The sequence below is a fragment of the Protomyctophum parallelum genome (assembly GCF_964188405.1).
Source record: "Protomyctophum parallelum genome assembly, chromosome: 6".
Lineage (NCBI taxonomy): Eukaryota > Metazoa > Chordata > Actinopteri > Myctophiformes > Myctophidae > Protomyctophum > Protomyctophum parallelum.
In genome coordinates this window covers 21,767,240-21,780,076 of record NC_139701.1, presented here as the reverse complement: position 1 = coordinate 21,780,076, position 12,837 = coordinate 21,767,240, and the positions used below count along the sequence as shown (strand labels likewise).

The window sequence follows — 12,837 nt, the reverse complement described above, 5'->3', positions numbered from 1 at the left end:
TCCAATTTAATAATACCAATTGGCATCGTATTTTATATCATTGTTAGCACGCAGTGTGTGAATTGTGCTACAGCTTGTCAAGTCAAAAGCTGCCTGTGTGAGGTCAATCATTCTCGTGTATTTATTAAAATTGGATTCCGTGCAGGGTATGAAAACAACCAAACAGGAGTAAACACCACGTGTGGGTGGAGAAAACTGCAGCATTCTGTCAAGAGGAGAAAAGCTGCTTTCATCACCCGACGTATACAATACATTTATTGGTTGTCAGCACTGCTAAGTAGCAGGTTAGAGGTTATGGACTGAGTCCATAACAGGTCTCTTAACAGGTCATTCTAGAATCTGTCTCATTAGTGGATTATCCAATTGTTATATGACCTCTTGCGTGCATTGTGGATCATAGAAGATCCACCACACATGTGCAAAAGGGTGCTTAATGTTAGTCCGAAATCCCAATAATCTGATGCCCATAAATCCGACTACCCAATATTCCGACCATAGAGCCCCATACTAACCCTATCCCCAAACCCTAACCGCATGCGGAAGCCACGGGTGAGTCTAAAACCGGCCACGTAGTCATACTAATGGGATGTCGGACTAATGCGTGCCCCCCCACGTGCAAACATTGTAACTTCAGTCATCGTTTGAGCTGTTTGTTTAAAGTCTACAGTGACTTTTTTGGTTTGTAGCATGCGCTGGAAGAGTTAAGTAGAGGTCAGGAGGAGAGTCACTGACACTCGCTGCTATTAGACAGATCCAGCACATAAGATGGCTCAAAATGTATGAAAGTGCTCCATAATCTCTTAAATCCCCTTGCTCTGGGAACCCAATTTCAGCTTGTTGTAGTCAACAAGTCAGCGGGAACACAAACAAACAAGACCGTATGATCCCTTTTGCCTCCTAGGGATTGCACTTTTCGTGCCAGAGCATAGTTGTAAAACAAGGGACCTTTGAGGACAACATTGATAAGCATTTATTTGACCATATTTTGATTGGTGCAACTACTCCTATAGACAGCTATGTGTGACCCTGGGTCTGTCTGTCCAAGCACGAAAATAGCGTTATAGCGTTTGTTCACCAAGTGTCACTGTTGCACAGCCTAACACACAGACACACACCGGCCAGGGAGGAGGGCCAGTACAGTACAGTACAGTACAGTACAGTACAGTACAGTACAGTACAGTACAGTACAGTACAGTACAGTACAGTACAGTACAGTACAGTACAGTACAGTACAGTACAGTACAGCACCACTCACTTCAGACGAGTCAGATTTTTTGAATATGAGCAGTAACTTTGGTCAAGACAAGAGCACGGAAACAAGATCGTAAAAACAGTCTTTTGCCTCCACAATCTTTCATTATTGTTTCACAGTAAAATCCTCAGTGATGATGATGATGATGATACCTTTCTAACTCAGAGTATATAAGATGTAACCAAATGGACCTTTGTAGACTCTTAAATAAACACTCGCTTCACTGTGTATGATGCACCAGAGACACAAGCTATGATGGACAGGCTATGGGTGTCATAAAAAAGAAAATAACTTGTCTGTATATTTGGTTTGTGGTTTTCTCTGTGTACCGGAGAGGAGACGAGAGAGCGACGCCATCTTCCCACTAAATTCCAAACGTGCTAGGCATTCCTGTTTAGCAGAGAAGAGTAAATTGGAGCTCTGCTAATGTATAATCATCCAGGGGAATAATTGCTCGTAATTGTGAGAAAGTTAAATGGTCTTTGTAAACCTGTCAGAGTGAAAAGGAAGATACACACAAATACCTGTTGATCTTATTTGCTTAAAGCTCTAGTCTTATTTTAATTGCAATTAGTAACACAAGCTGTTGATGTGGTTGTTGTTAAGGCCTGTGATGCAAATCTCTACTGTATTCTGAGCTTTCAAAGGGGTTTCTTCCTAGCATTTCACTTAGCTTGTGAGCATTCCAACACCCGCTTGGTCTTTATTTAACCACTTTCAACTATTTGACCACTTTTACCGACATGTACATCTTTGTGTCTCAGAGTTATATTTTCACGGTTCACTGTTTCAGAACCAAACCAACTGGGTTCACCAGGTGGGGTTCACCAGTGGATTTTCAATAATGACTTCCTTTGTCCTTCTGCTTGACATTCTCCTAGTTTGTGAAATTACGTTGTGTAGAGGTTGGTTTGAACAAAGCCCTGTGAGGTTGCCTGGCCTACCTTCCTGCAAATGGTAGTAGTAACTAATAAGTAGTAGTAGTTTTATTTCGGTCCATAAAAAAAGAAAAGTAAAATCCACTAACTAGTGGCACCGACAAGTGAAGGCAGAATCCAAGGCTTATAACGCCAACCCTTTTTAAAATATAACTCAGGTTGAACAGAATAAAGTACATTGTCAGACAATTGATTTCACAAGAAAATACAAAAAGATTTTGGACTGCTCAACTGTCAGACAAAAAAGGTCGCTCCAACATCATCTATGAATGATTGAAGCCTCGCTGCAAGACCCTACTAGTCAATAGCACATCAATCATTTAAGAACTAGCAAGCACTATGCATGGCTGAGTTAACCCAGTTACATCTTTCAAAACATTCTAGGAAACAGTGAAGTTGTATAGAGAAGTTTGTCTGCTGCTGTCAGGTGCCAGTCCAGAATACGTGGTGTACCGCCGCAGTTGCCAACACTTGCCTCACTCACTACGATCCTTTGTTTGTCTTTCATGTTTATTTCATTAGTTTGGAGGCATTTTATTCGTCACTTTTCCACTCTCCGGTTTCTTGACTGAAATCTTAAAGCAATTGTAGGAAGTAGGAACATTTGTCAAATTCCCCCAAAACCAGAGTCTAACATGCCCTATTTATGTCTGCTCAGTTTGAAGGTATGTTAAATGGTGAGCTTAGCCTAGTTTAGCTCAATTCCTGGGTGTCTATCGAGTAGCAGCTCCTATAAAGGGTGGAAATGACAGTTTGTAGTTAGTTGTATGTTAGAGCAGACATCCATCAATGAAGACCTAGTCAAATGAAAAATACGTTTTTTACACTTTTAGACCATATCCGTGGTCATCATATGGACCTACCTAACAATGGATGTATTTTTATATCATCCATAAAAATCCAATTTGAATTACTTCCTTTGAACAAAAACGTGATGCGTGATGACGAGTGTCAAATGAATCTTGATTAATTCACCTGTTTTATTCCCATTGCTGCGTCGTCCTCCAAACGCAGAACTACTCCGTTTTTAATCCCATTCAAGATGACATCCAGACTGTGTATTACTTGTTTTAAACGTAATCATCACGCTAAAATATGTATCTGAAAACATTATAGGTTAGAAATAAGCCACAAGCTTTGCTGCCCGTGTCTCTGTCACTTTGAAAACAAACAATCTGCATCTGCGTGAAACATCTGCTACTTGAGCTGCTACTTGAATAAACCTTCAGACTGCAAGCAATGACATAAATAGGCATATCACTCATTAGTTTGTTTAACTCTGGCTAAGTAGGACAAATAGTAAAATGATCCCTGTAGTGTAGTACTAGGCAAGGCAGGCATGCAACATTTTGTGAGCTTGTAGATCTGCTATTTTACCTATTTTAGAATTTCAGTGATATATATATATATATATATATATATATATATATATATATATATATATATATATATATATATATATATATATATATATATATGCTTTTATTATATTGATTAGTTCAATTAATTGTATAAAACATTTTTATATCCAAAACCAAAACTCATTTTGGGTGGAGATGGATGGAACCAGGTCATGTTCATGTCAGATGAGTCTCTTGTAGTTGTTCTTGTTTGCGTTTGCCCTAAGGCAGATCCCTTCAAGCCCATTAATAGTGCACCTGGTTAAAAAAAAAAGGTAACGTGTGCATTTCTTTAATCGGAACATGCATTTCACTTTGCCCTCCCACTGTAAAGGAGTGGTTATAAATACACTAGAAAGGCCAAGGTGTTCATGTATTTTTCATGTTTCTGGTCTACCTTTTTCGGGCTGTGCACATCAAGGCCCCATCAACCTGGTCCGTCGAAGAAGCACTTAGGAAGTAGCATCCATGGAGAAAATGGACCTTGAAAAATGTTTGAATCATCTCCCCCTTTAAGACGGTAAAAGGCAACATGGGTAGCTAAGAACAACATACTGTAAGAATAACAGATTGATCCAGCAATAGTAGTAAGCATTTTGCAACAATATCCTCCATGGCACCACCTCCAGTGTCCTTAAACTCCAATATGTTCAGAACTCAGCTGCCCGCCTGCTCATCAGTACCTGTTCCAGAGACCATATTACACCAAATCACACAAATCTCCCTCCACGACCTTCACTCCGGTCAAACAAAGAATATACTTCCAAATACTACTCACCATCTACACAACTTGGTCTACTGGACAATATTCAGAGAAAGGCCCTCAAAATAATTGGAGTTGACCAGGACACTGCCAGTATAACACTCTCCATCGACAGCCTTAGCCACAGAAGACACGTTGCCGCTGCTACAGTCCTGTATAAAATGCGTGATTCCTTTCTACGTCTGATTATAGACATGATAACGCCCCACCTGCCTCTGATTGGCCTACCGACACTGCCCGTCTTGCGTGTCCTCCGAGATGCAAGGGTACTCCGTGGTGGGAAATAATACAAGTACAAGAGAATGGCAACACGCGACAGTAACTTGTAACTTTAATTTTTGTAGAAGAGCTCCTGACCGGATCATACAGACTTTTGAAACAGAGACCAGGCTTTCCTCCGAGTTGGTGGAAAGCCTGGTGAGGCGAGGTTACATGCTGGATAGTCTGTTGCAAGGTTTTCTTTTTGCAGATAAGTAAGCATGGGATTGGACCGAGGCTACGAGGTTACTCCGTGGTGGGAAACAAATAAATATCTTTTTAGTATTAGTTTACTATAATTAGATTAATACACGATAATCAACACTAACACTTTAATTTAGAACACAGCCAAATCAAATCATAGTTGTTCAATCAATTACCACGGAGTAGCCTTGCATCTCGGAGGACAGGCAAAACGTCGGCAGTGTCGGTAGGCCAATCAGCGGCAGGCGGGGTGTTACCATGTCTATGCTCGGACGTAGAAAGAAATTGCGCGTACAAAATGCACCCACCACTGCCCTAGAGACCTCCAGGACATGCTCCCTCCTACATACATCATATATATGCATAAGTATGCATCTACCAGTGTATGAATGAAATATATGTATACTGTGTACAGACACTCAACAGTGGCTATGAAACTGATACGGGCACCAATTTCTTTATGCTGTTGTTTCAAATGGTTGCACATGTATATAACATTATTGATCCTCCTACCCGTTTTTAGGATTTATATAAATTTGGATTAAAAACCGGTTTCCCTGTTGAAAGCCATCCATCATATGAAGCATAAAGACCTTTTCAGAGCTTAAATTACTTTTCTTTGACAGAATGAGTCTTTAGAATTGTGTTAATGGCATACTGTACTTGCATGATCACTTCATGTTTGATAGCAAAAGGTCTCTGTAACTGAACATTTAATGGCTTAGATAATTTGAGTATTTATCGCTTCATCTTCTTTCAGTGGAGTGGTTGGACTCTAAAGTTATCTTAATGGCTATTTCTTTGACAGAAAGTGCTTAATTTTGTTTAACTGCCAAAAGAAGAGGTCTGGAAATTGCATTATTGTGTAAAACGCAAATCTCTATGGAGAAGAATCTAAACATTGATTCTGGGACGCTTATTAATGGATCATTAATTAGATACACCTTTGTTTAGATCACACGAAAGAGTGGAGAGAAAATAAAAACATTTCCAGATATTCTGTGAAATGTGTAAAATCAGAACCTCTACATACGGTAGGCCTATATGCCATAAGAGAGTATGGCCTGGCTGAAGTCATTGCAATGAAAACATCATCATCTATGGATTCCGACTATGACTTGAGGCCATGAGTAATTTATTGGAATCTCTTTAATTTATTAGGGTAGTCATATTACGGCTTTGCAAACTTGGCCCAGGATTTTTCTTTTTTGCCCTCCCCAGGCTAGATTTGTTTAAAGCTGTATTTCACCAGCAGCCCAGCTTGCCTCAGATTTTATTAAACCTGCTTACTTTCTTTGATATTTTACTTGGAAAATAATCATTTTGGGGAAAGGTGTCATGGATGGATTCAAGTGTGGCCCATGCAGAGGCTTCAAAACTCTGCTATGCTAGAAGTTATTTTGGAAGAAGTGTATTGCATATAAACATCAACATAATAGCCTGGTCCTATTTCCTATTCATAGCCTGTTGTGTTGCATCGTGCACAGCTGTACTGCCTGTACAGCAGAGTGTAGACATGATGTACTTAAAAAAAAAGTATAACGTGAAGTGAAGCTTTGTGAGTTTGTAGATGGGGTATTTTAGCAAAGAGATGGTGTAGAGTAGAATGTAGAGGGAAAGAGAAGGGGACCATCCGACCAAGTATAGACCCCTGGGGGAGCCCGGTCAGCTAAGTATATAGAGTGGTTATTATAATGCATTGAGTTATTAAGAGTGAGAAGCGTGAAGGTGTGCAAATAGGCCTAGTGTTTCTCCATTCTAAGTGGAGAAGGGGAGTGTAAGTATCTTAATTCCTATTTCTTCCTACTTTCTAGACTCAGAAGTTCAGATCCAGAAGGACAGAACCCCCCCACCCAAGAAAAAAAAGAAATAAACACAAACCGCAACTGTCACTTTGACTGATTCAAGTTGCATGCAGCACCAGTATTCCCACTACTGTTCCCTGTAGTATATGTCACACTGGCAACATGGGAAACTGACGGCGTCAATTTATCAGAACAAAAGCATTCCTCAACAAGAAGAGTACACACCTCTGGGCCCTGGAGACAAAAATATCAGTCCACCCCCACCCATACCTGTATCTAAACAGAATGTAGGACATACACAACCTGAAATAGACATTTCCGTCACAATTATATTTTTTTCTGTATTTATCCCCCTCAAGTCAAAAGTTGGTGCCTTTTATTTGAATAAAACTTTAAGTAGAACAGAGATGGGTTTTTAATACGGTAAAGAAATTACTCCAAAGTGCATCCTGGTGGTGCAGGAATGAAGTACATACCTATACCTTCATCTGTATCAGAGAAGACACATGGTTGTCTACAAACTCCCCAGACCAACAGAAGAGGTTAACAGTAACAGAGTGGAGATCGGCAAGGAATAAAGAAAACTAACATAAAAGTTGATCAAAATAATAATTAATCTATTAAGGAAATGTATGTATACATGTCAATGTGTTTGTGTGTCATAACTCGGGTGCTGCCCAAACTCTGCCTGTGTCCCATATGCCCCGAACGGTTTCCAAGAACTGAAGGAAAAAAACAAAAACTTTACCAAATACATTTCTGTCCACGGCTCTGCGGAGGACTCGCCAATCTCTGTGTTTGGGAGGGGTGTGGGCTGGGCACAGGTTTCCCTGATTGGACCAACCCGACCTGTTGGTGATACGGCACAAACGTGACACAAAGGGTCTCTGGCGTTTGAATGGCTACCCTAACCTGACCCATCACCTTCACTGATTGGCTGAGCTTTAATTCATGTTTGTACCATTTCTCCAATATTAGTGGTGGCGTGCGAAAATATGATTTAAGCCTGAGACTCCAGCATGTACTAAAATAAAATACATGAAAGGACTATTGCACAAGCGGGTGGGCATGTATTCCCAATCCCTACTTGCATTTTTCCCAAATATGCTGCCCCTTAGTAGGGCACGGGTCTAGTAATAGATTCATCTAAAAGCTCCAATGTTGTGTCAGTAAGCCATTTTTGTAACAAGTTTCATCATTGAACATGAACGCTAGCATTCCTATTGGGCATGTCATAATCGTGACATTCAGTGGAAATAGCTGATCTACAAGTGCGCAACTCAACACATTGTGAGCTTGTAGGTAGTAAGATTCAGCGAAGACATTTGGCGTAGAGGAAACTTAAAGGAGGGGGCCAAGTACAGAGCCCTGGGACCCCAATCACAGTACAGGGCGCTGATGGCACAGTGCTTAAGGTGCATACTACATATAGGCTGGTATGCCTGACTCCCCTGTACTCTGTCAATCTCCACTGTACTATTGAAATAAAAGCAGAAAAGCCCCAAAATATCTTTAAAATGTTAAGTAATTTCACTGATATACAGAAGTGTAAAACCCCTATTTACCCTTTTCTCTCCAGGAGTTGGACCCTGCAGTGCCTGACTTCTCAGTACTGAACATTTGGGTAAGTTCCAGTTCCTCTTCTCATCGTTCCTGGAATATTTGATTAACTATTTTTACCATTCATTATTATGTAACAGAATGGAATGCTTTATTGTAGAACAGTGAGTGCTCCTGTCAGTGAAAATATGTGCAATTCTGAGAAATGTGCCAATTTTGCTTCTCACCCAGAGAGGATGAGAAGCTGATGTTGGGGTCAACAGATCCTACATTTATATTTGTAAATAGATTCCTACCCTTATTGTTTCCTGGATGGAAGTTTTCATCGTGTCCTTGCAGTAGTTCCCAAATTTTCCATGCTAGGGACCCTTAAATAGCCATAACCTCTGGCTGCAGCCCCCCTATTGTGAAATGACAGAAGATTTATAAGCTCACAACACGTCACAAGCTTGTAGATATTGTTTGCATTTGCTATTGACTATTTTCAGTAATGACATGCTAAATAATTGTTTTATATAATTTCATTTTCCTCTCCTTTTCCAAGTAACCCTCATAGCACCTCCCTAGCGGCCCCACTTTATAAAAAAGCAATTTCCATTCATAAAGGCGAGTCACAGAATAAGAGGGTGCCTTTGTAACACAAGTTGCCCCATGATGCCATCTTCAATTTTCTCAATTAGCCATGGATATCAAGAAAGCAAGACATGACATGTTTAGTTATGTAATATTGCAAAACCCAACTCCCCTTGAACCAAAAGAAACTTTGTCTAATTTGCCCACATAAAGGATGTTAAAATAGACTTAATCTGAAAACTATGACCTTGCTCTGACAGGACACTAATAGCTTCAAAGTTCGGTGGGAATATTAGATTTATCATAACACTGAGAGTAATGAAAGGGAAGTGATTCAAACGTGTCTGAACACTTGAGCAAGCCGTGGAGCACCAACCAAATCAAGTTACACAGGAGGAGACGGGTTCTTCAAGTTTCATAAGAATGTCAAAGTGACATGCCTAGTTGGCAGTGTCATATATTTGAGACCGTTTAATACCAGTAAGACGCCCTGAGGGTGAGAACCTCGCCCTAAAGGGCGAGATTGCGTCCACACATCCGCCTGGGTGACGGCAGACTGCTGGACGAGCCCTGGTGCTTTGGCATGGGGGGAAGATCAACATATGGAATGAATTCTGTACTATATATATGGAGCCATATATGGAGCGGAGTGTTGTGTACAGGGTTTGATGAGGTCAGATCAACATATGGAATGTGAGAACAGGTCAGTTCCATATATGGAGATCTAAGGGTTTGAGGTTTGAGGTTGAATGTAGAGTTGCTGGCCAATATTGATGACATCAGGGATCTCCATATTCCCATACTGTATATGGGCTTAATATTGATGAGGGCAGGGAAGGTTTCCCCTTCCCTTTCCTTTTTCTCTTACTCCGTCTGTCTGTCTGTTCTGGTCTGACACACAACAAAACCCTTTGCCTAACAATGTTTGTGCTCAACTGAGTGATACAGAGATTCCCATATTTAGGGTATATCAGTCGGATCGGCAATGCGACTTAGGTGTGAGGGCACTCTAGTATAGGCCTATAGATTTCTGCATGATAATCCCTGATGATGTCACGTGATGTCACGAGACATGACCATACGTATATGGAGGCATGGGGTGACTGACTGACGGGAAATGCAACAACAAAATGCTTGCAGACAGAAGTAACACTGCTGCTCATTTTGTGTGTGTGTGTGTGTGTGTGTGTGTGTGTGTGTGTGTGTGTGTGTGTGTGTGTGTGTGTGTGTGTGTGTGTGTGTGTGTGTGTGTGTGTGTGTGTGTGTGAACAAAAATGGTATACCATTAGATATACCTGAACTTCAGTTGCTCATGTTTTGCGATGGTTCTTTTGTGTTATTAAAAAAAGTATCGTTAGTCTCTTTAAAAACAGCTGTAATGCTGTTTAGTTCCCGGCATAATGTGCATACCCTCCCAAGTAAACATCAATTGATACCGTGGAGAAGCGGTTACCTGTAGTTGGATATGTTAAAATAAGCCTACTGTAGGGTGTTAATGCTTCTGTTTACCAAGGCACACAGGGCTGTTGAAAAGAAAGATTTCTTATTTTCCACAGGCAGATGGTGAGGTGCTCATACCGGCACCTGGGCTCTTATTCACTGTATATATAAATCGTTGAACAGGTGGTCTAGGAAGCTTCAGTTCCTTCCTATGTCATTCATCAACACACTGGCCTTCTAGTAACAATAAGCTCACTTCAGCACTCTGAGATTGAACGCGAACCAAAAAAAATCATCTAGGTTTTTATGCCCAAACTGTCATTGCTCTTATTATGCATTATATCAGACATGCTCAGGATGGGTGGCTTGTGTGGGGAGTGCAGTGCCTGTTTTACGTTCTGACAGATGCCCAGAAGTGTTTTTTAGGCCATGGGCCTAGTTTGTTCCACTCGTAAGCAGCCCTGCAGAGCCCTACTGCAGTCACACTGGCACGCATGTCAGGTCTGTCCCTGGGTCTGTCCGAGCATGAAAATAGCGTTATAGTGTTTGTTCACCACCAAGTGTCACTGTTGCACAGCCTAACACACAGACACACACAGGCCAGGGAGGAGGTACAGTACAGTACAGTACAGTACAGTACAGTACAGTACAGTACAGTACAGTACAGTACAGTACAGCACAGCACAGCACAGCACAGCACAGCACAGTACAGCACCACTCACTTCAGACGGATCTGGGTTTATTTAGCATTTGGTAAGCAGTGCTAGGCTATATGTTCTTGTCACTTTTAGACAGGGTTATTGTTTGGCTGGTGCCTTTTTTAAATCTGAAAGCCATGATTACCATGGAAACTCTGGGCTTGTTTTTATTCAGTGAGAGTAGTTGTCAGGGTCATGACTGATTTCAAACTTTTCACGTACTGAAATAGCTTTGTTATATTTGTTGAGGAGGTGATTCGTTTTTCTTTAATATCTGGCATTTATATATCGCTTTTCTAAGTACTCAGGGACATTTTGCATGTGTGTGGGGCGGTGGAGAGAGCAAAAATAATAATATCAACTTTATTAGAAAATGTAATTGTCGCCTCCAACGGTCTTCACCTGTTTCATTTGAATGTGAACAGCCTTGGCTGAAATCAGACAATTGTTTCAAAACGGTAAGGCAAACATCCTGTGTTTCACTGAAACAAAACTTGATGAGTCTACCAAGGACCCAGAGATTGAAATAGAAAATTACTCAGTCATTAAAAATGACAGAAACAAACATGGTGGTGGTGTGTGCATGTATATTCACCAATATACTGAATACATTACTCATACTGACTTGCAGCATGATGAAATTTAAACTGTGTGGGTTGAATTCATTTTCAAAAATGCGAAATCTGTATTATTGGGCACCGTATATAGACCGCCTGACCAGCATGGGTTCTATGATATACTTGAGGGGTGCTTACCTGGTGAGGAATGTATAGAGAAAATCCTGATTGGCGACTACAATAAAGACATGCAACGTAAGGAAGCACCTGTGTTTAAGTCATTCAGTCGGTTCTGTGATCTGCATAGTGTGTCAGCTAATTACCCAACCCACAAGAGTGTGTGATTCGACTTAAACTGTAATTGATCTCATTCTGACCTCGGACAAATCCAGAATCTCCAAGAAAGGGGTTATTGTATGTGGGCTTAGTGATCATTTTATGATTTTCTGTACCCGCACGAAACAAAAACACTCAGCCATTTCCATAGCTCCAATCATCACCCACATAGTAAACCTCTCCATCAAACAGGGACAAGTCCCCCAAGATTTTAAACTGGCCAAAGTAACCCCCCTGCACAAGAAAGGGAGTAAATTAGAACCCGGCAACTACCGCCCTATTTCTATTCTAAGCTCCATCTCGAAAGTGATGGAAAAAATAGTCTATGAACAGGTTGAAAAGTATCTTGCCACTAATACATTAATGTACGAGTTCCAATCTGGTTTCAGAACATTCCACTCCACTGACACATGCCTCCTCTATTTGAGCGACCACATCAAACACGAGGTGGATGCTGGCAAATACTGCGGCATGGTCATGCTGGACCTCCAAAAGGCTTTTGACACCGTGAACCACTCCATACTGATTAACAAGCTAAAAGCAATTGGTTTTGATAGAACATCAGTGAGCTGGATTCAATCCTACCTGGAGGGGAGATAACAGATGTTGGAGGTGAACGGAACACTGTCCCCCACCCTCCCAGTGAGCTGTGGCGTTCCACAAGGAACCATACTAGGGCCGTTACTGTTCCTAATATATGTACAACATGACATCAGCTTGTGACTGCAACTTGTTCCTGTTCGCAGATGACTCAGCACTGCTGGTCTCGGACAGGAACAAACTGCAGGTCGAAAAGGCCCTCAGCTCTGAACTCGGTAGAATCTGCACCTGGCTCGCTGATAACAAACTCCTTACACCTGGGAAAAACGGAATCCATTCTCTTCGGATCAAATAGTAATCTCAGCAAGGCAGGTTGCTTCTTTTTTTTTTTTTTTTTTTTAAGATATTTTTTTGCGGCTTACGCCTTTTATTGATTTCTTTTGAAGGGACAGACAGTAGGCTGACAGGAAACGGGAGAGAGATGGGGGGATGACATGCGGTAAAGGCCGTGTC

The 12,837-nt window shown here is 41.1% G+C and overlaps 1 protein-coding gene across 5 annotated transcripts in view; it reads left to right on the top strand.

The window, feature by feature from the left end:
* The window catches only part of lpp (LIM domain containing preferred translocation partner in lipoma), a 188,316-nt gene that overhangs the window by 27,399 nt on the left and 148,080 nt on the right, over positions 1-12,837 (top strand). For all 5 annotated transcript variants that reach the window (XM_083766328.1, XM_083766329.1, XM_083766331.1 and 2 more), the window contains one exon: positions 8,200-8,244. The gene's annotated coding sequence lies outside the window, so the exon portion shown is untranslated. The remainder of the gene's footprint in view (positions 1-8,199; positions 8,245-12,837) is intronic.